Below are 6,000 nucleotides of genomic sequence, written 5' to 3'. Positions count from 1 at the left end.
AGTTCAGAAGATCCCCCTCTTCAATAGACCTGGAACCACCCAGTCCAACAAAGACCCTCCTGAGCAGAACAGTTATAACACCCTTGTCCTGTGGGGTTTTTTTTTTTTTGTTGTTGTTGTTTTTGTTTTTTCTTTCTTTCTTTCTTTTTTCTTTTTTAAATATCCTCTCAGAGGTAGGAATGATAGTATCCTGCTCAAAGACTACACTTCCCAGCTTCCCTTGTGGACTACGGAAGTCATTTCCGCCCCTATAAGGGGCCACATCCCATCTTCTTCTGTAGGCATTTGGCCATCTGCACACGTGAGTGATAAAGTGCTTCCTCGCTGTGAATAAACATGGTCCCATCTCAGGTCAGACCAAGCCTCTCTTTCTTTCCTCCTTCTGTCTCTCTACAGCTGCCTTGAATAATCTAATATAACCTAACAGCTTGCATGTGCTTTGAACATTGAGTTATGAGCATGTTTTCAAAGGCTTGAGCATGTGTTTAATTTTTGTATAGGAGGGGATGCAGTGACAAAACTGCTGGCATGATTGCTCCATGATTTGGCTAAGCTTTTTATTGTAGATATGAGAGAGAGAACAGCCAGAGGCATCTGGAAGAGTCCAGAGCAGAGAGAAAAAGTTGTAGACAGAGCATGGCCAGCAGACTGGACGTGGCCAGGGCTGGGGAAGCGGGAGAGAAGAGTGGAGACAGTGAGAGACAGAGAACAGAGCATAGTGAGAGTTCAGGAATAAGAGATTGTAAACGGATAACAAGAAAGAGTATAGTTGGAATATGAGGTTATAGGAGGGTGGGGAGCTGGGATGGGAGGCCAGGAGACTGGTGTGGGGACTTTGAAATGCACAGCAAATACTTATGAGTCGTGATTGAGGGAGCCTGGAGGCTGGCATGGCTTTGATATGCAGCCACATACAGCTCAATGGAGCCATGTGTCCCTCTGCCAGAGGTAAAGGAAATGACAACTTTTGGCAGATGGGAACTGGTTTCTAAATTTCCCGAGGAGTACTGGCTTTTATGTAACCTCCAGAAAGCCTCCTATAGTCCAGCTTGAGCTCATTTCTGTATATTTGGACAGCTGAGAGAACTAACAGTCCAGCCTTTTGTTGATGATAAGGGGTGATGTAGTGTCTCTCTTCTGTGGCTGCTTCTCGGCTGGGGAGGGTTGTCGTGGCAGTCTAGGAAGACCGGAATTTGAGTCAAAGGCCGGGATAGGGTGGGGGTGAGGAGTAGGGGTGGTGGGGGGTGGTGGTGGAGTGGGGGTGGGTGGGATGGGGTGGTGGCAGCATCTGGTTAGCTGAGTGAGCCTGGAGAGAGAGAGACAGGGAGCCAGTGGTCACACTGGTTAGAACAGTGGTTGGCAAGGGATCCCAGAGTATGCGTGACCTGTCACAGGTGGATCCTCAACACCACCCCCCCAAGTTTACATGAATAGTTTTAAGCTAAAAGAGGTCACAGTTTTAGCTATCAGCATAACCACCGGCTATAATCTGCACATCCTAGTCATTGTAGGGAAAGCAGTTAGTCTACACACAGTGGGAGGAGACACACACCTTTGAGCCATCGCAAAACAAACTTGCAAAGTTACCAGCGTAATGAAAGCACGAGCATTTATTTATCTGTAATAAGACAAATTTCTTGGCGGGGAGGAAAACAAAGAGACAGAGATGTCTTTAGCACAAGGGAAAGCACTTCCAAGTCTATATTTAGAAAACAACCAAAGGAAACTGAAAATTTTGAGCCTGTGACTATGATAATTAAAAAGGTTTAGTAGCCAGTGTTTTTACCAAGGCTAGATTAACACATCAGAACTCCACTGTGTGAACTTTGAAGTCTTAACCTTTGTATCACCTTTACATTTCATTTTCCCATACTTTAAATTCATTCCCCAGATCTTTACAACTTGCATAAACTTTAAATTGTTTTCTTTTTCCTTTTTTTTTTTTTTGAGACATGTTTTCTCTGTGTAGCCCTAGCTGTCCTGGAACTCCCTTAGGTAGACCTAAACTTTTTGTTATCTGGAAATATCTAATCATTTACCACGAGGCATAGGCACTTGATTACTGAGAAAAGTCATTAAAAAGCAAGCTCTCTTAAATAAAGGAGTAGTAAAAAGCAAATTTTTAGTGATAGCAACAAACTAGCTTGAGTTTGCTTTTACATTGAAATCCGCTTTGTGAGTTTATCTTTCTCAGCATGAAGTGGGTCAGCAAGGCAAACTTGTTTGTGGGCTTGGCTGTCTCAGCTGGAGACCTGAAGTTTAGAAAAGGCAAGGCCTGATTTTTAAGTAGGAAGTAGCCTTGGTGGGGAGGAGCTGGCTAAGGTCAACTTGCTGCTCTCAAACTGATAAAGCTAGGGCCACCAACATACAGAGATCCAAGAAGGACAAATTTGAGCAGGAAGTATAAACCAAATGTGTCAGTGAAGAATGACACATTTACCTGCTACCTGGACAGCCAGGATGGTGATGTCAATGGCTTTGTTGGGGGCAAAGGTCGTCAGTGTTTGGCAGTCATCACACAGGGAAGCGTTAAGTCTTCAGCTGTCACACAGGGCAACATCAGCCTTCAGCCACCAGACCAAGTAGGTCTAAGAGATTTTCCCGTAGAGGAGGAACATGGAAAAACTACTTTGTCGAGGCAGAGTTGGGCAGTCAATCCAACAACTGCCATAGTTTAGGCAGGGCCTTGGCGGTGGGGGAGGCATGGGGCAATTCTTACCCGCATGAAGCAAGCTCTAGGTGGAGTCTGTTGCTACCTATCTTTTCTCCTGTTACCAGAAGCTGGTATTTTTGTCTGTCAGGGTCAGTGATCAGGAGTTAAACTTCTGGGTAGGCAGACAGATTGGTAACAAACTGGTAACAAAGGTGACCAGTTTCTTCCTCAGTCTTCTAACCTGAGACAAAGGCCTCAAGAATCCCCGCTGGGGAACTGGCTCAACAAGTTCAAGGCCTGGTGAGGACATGTCATACATATTTTTGGACCAATCAACCATCCTATCTGTCTCCAAACTGACCAATCCTAAAGTGGGTAGGAAGGCTCTTCAGAGCCTTTAAAACCCCAGGCCTCCAGTGGAGACTGGGTTTTTGGGCTGCCTGATTACCCATCTGCTTCGCAGAGGTATTTTTCTCTGTGTGTCTGCTGCATGCCTGTGTTCCCTCACCCTCTTGGTCACCTTCCTTCAACTGCTGAGTCTCTCAGCCGTGCTTGGGGGATCTCCGCTGTTATCTGTTGTGCTTCAGATTTTTTTTTTCTGCCTTTTATTTCTTTAACTGGCAGGAAAACTGAACCCAATCAAGACTCCCAGGCCGTATTATTTCTAGACGGTGTCATTTTGGGGGCTTGCCTCCGGATTTCTTCTGAAGACAGTCTAATTTTGAAACCTCGTCCCTGAATCTCTTTTGAGGACTATCGACTCACCCAGGTAAGCAATCCAGGAGGGAGATGTGTGCTGGTCAGTCCCGTTGGCTCAACCACAGGCGTCTGTCTGTCCAGGTGCCGGTTGTCACACAGTCTCTAATGCCTCCAGGCGGAGATGCTTATTTAAGAGCTTCACAGAAACAGGAACCAGACTCCTGCAGTGGCATTCCTAGCCTCCAGCAAGGGCGTTCTCAGAAGAGCTGATTTAGGGAACCTGCCCAACCTCACTGGTTACTAACCCTAGTTCTCATCACGACTTCAGACAGAGGATCTTGGTCCTAGCCCTTGAGAGACAGACAGGAGGATCGAGGTAAGTTGACAGCAGCCTGCTGTACAGTGTGAGACGAGCCAGCCAGTGTATGAAGTGATGCTGTGATAGTGATGCTCAGACAGCCCTCTCACATTGCTTTCTAGTTCTTTGATTATTTATAAAATGTGCCAGAATATTTCAGATACTTACGAGTTCTTCCATCTCTAGAAATTCATATTGAAAACTGTACCTTCATTTAAGTTTTTAATCTTTTTAACGAAAAAGATTGTTATTCTTTTTCCATGGTTATTTCTATTTGTTTTTGCTTGTGAAGGAGGGGGAGTGGGTTTTTCTGTGTAGCCCTGGCTGTCCTGGAACTTACTCTGTAGACCAGGCTGACCACAAACTCAGAGATCGGCCTGCCTCTGCCTCTTGAATGCTGGGATTAAAGGTGTACGCCACCACCACCACCACCACCACCTCGGCCATTTTTACTTTTTATATTATGCATAAGAAGTTAGAGCCACACAATCTAAAGATTTTAGCATCTTTATCTCAAGAGGAACCTTCTTTGTTTTATAAAATCATTTGTATCAACTACTTTTGTACCTAAAAGAAAAAAATATATTTTAATCAGTGAAATGGTCATAATTTCAAACATGGATGGATATATTATGTCATCAGGGAATTTTATATTGAGCAATTCTCCAGGAAATTACACTTCCCTCTAACTAGAGCCAAATCCAAAAGAAGTTTCCCATTGGATTGGTCAGTCTTTCAGTAAATGGATGACTCAGACCTGGGGACTATGTTGGGAGGGTTGTGTGTGTGTTTGTGTATTTCCATTTCTGTTTCGTTTTAAATCACTCCGTGTTCTCATATTCATTCTCCAAGTCCAAAATGGTTTGCTTCATTGCTCCCCATATTTAATTTCTGGTCTGGGGAATTTTAAAAAATATGATCAGTTTATGGAGTTATTCTCTCCTTCCACTTTTGCATAAGTCCAGTGATTCAATTAGACTGCAGTGTTTGTGCAGCAAAAGCCTCTGCCCGCTGTGCCATCTCCCTGTACCTGCTGTGCATCTCTCTGTATCTGCTGTGCGGTCTCTCTGTACCTGCTGTACGTTTCTCTGTGACCACTGTGCGTCTCCCTGTACCCACTGTGAGTCTCCCTGTACCCACTGTGAGTTTCCCTGTACCCGCTGTGCTTCTCCCTGTACCCGCTGTGCCGTCTCCCTGTACCCATTGTGCCGTCTCTCTGTACCCGCTGTGCGATCTCCCTGTACCCTCTGTGCATCTCCCTCTACCCGCTGTGCGGTCTCCCTGTACCTGCTGTGCATCTCCCTGTACCTACTGTGCATCTCCCTGTACCCGCTGTGCATCTCCCTGTACCCTCTGTGAGATCTCCTTGTACCCTCTGTGCGGTCTCCCTGTGCCTGCTGTGCCGTCTCCCTGTACCCGCTGTGCATCTCCCTGTACCCGCTGTGCCGTCTCCCTGTACCCTGCTGTGCCGTCTCCCTGTACCCTCTGTGCGTCTCCCTGTACCCTCTGTGCGTCTCCCTGTACCCTCTGTGCGTCTCCCTGTACCCTCTGTGCGTCTCCCTGTACCCTCTGTGCGTCTCCCTGTACCCGCTGTGCGTCTCCCTGTACCTGCTGTGCCGTCTCCCTGTACCCTCTGTGCGTCTCCCTGTACCCGCTGTGCGTCTCCCTGTACCCGCTGTGCGTCTCCCTGTACCCTCTGTGCATCTCCCTGTACCCGCTGTGCGTCTCCCTGTACCCGCTGTGCGTCTCCCTGTACCCCTGTGCATCTCCCTGTACCGCTGCTCTCCTGTACCCTCTGTGGATCTCTCTGTACCCGCTGTGCGTCTCCCTGTACTGCTGTGCCGTCTCCCTGTACCGCTGTGCGTCTCCCTGTACCTCGCTGTGCGTCTCCCTGTACCGCTGTGCGTCTCCCTGTACCCTGTGCGTCTCCCTGTACCCTCTGTGCGTCTCCTGTACCTGTGCGTCTCCCTGTACCCTCTGTGCGTCTCCCTGTACCTCTGTGCGTCTCCCTGTACCCGCTGTGCGTCTCCTGTACCTCTGTGCGTCTCCCTGTACCCTCTGTGCGTCTCCCTGTACCCTGTGCGTCTCCTGTACCCTCTGTGCGTCTCCCTGTACCCTCTGTGCGTCTCCCTGTACCCGCTGTGCGTCTCCCTGTACCCGCTGTGCGTCTCCTGTACCTCTGTGCATCTCTCTGTACCCGCTGTGCGTCTCCCTGTACCCTCTGTGCGTCTCCCTGTACCCTCTGTGCATCTCTCTGTACCCGCTGTGCGTCTCCCTGTACCCGCTGTGC

General features: G+C 48.0%; 1 protein-coding gene across 4 annotated transcripts in view; it reads left to right on the top strand.

Moving 5' to 3' along the window:
• Positions 1-275: 275 nt before the first annotated feature.
• The window catches only part of Tfpi (tissue factor pathway inhibitor), a 42,675-nt gene continuing 36,950 nt past the window's right edge, over positions 276-6,000 (top strand). For 2 of the 4 annotated variants that reach the window (XM_036183093.1, XM_036183096.1), the window contains exons 1-2: positions 286-351; positions 3,278-3,422. The gene's annotated coding sequence lies outside the window, so the exon portion shown is untranslated. Of the gene's footprint in view, positions 352-3,277; positions 3,423-6,000 lie in introns of all 4 variants that reach the window. The other 2 variants (XM_036183094.1, XM_036183095.1) reach the window with 2 other exon arrangements.

The sequence above is a fragment of the Onychomys torridus genome, chromosome 4 (genome assembly GCF_903995425.1).
Source record: "Onychomys torridus chromosome 4, mOncTor1.1, whole genome shotgun sequence".
NCBI lineage: Eukaryota > Metazoa > Chordata > Mammalia > Rodentia > Cricetidae > Onychomys > Onychomys torridus.
Note: the sequence above shows the minus strand (reverse complement) of the source record. Positions and strands in the feature narration are given on the sequence as shown.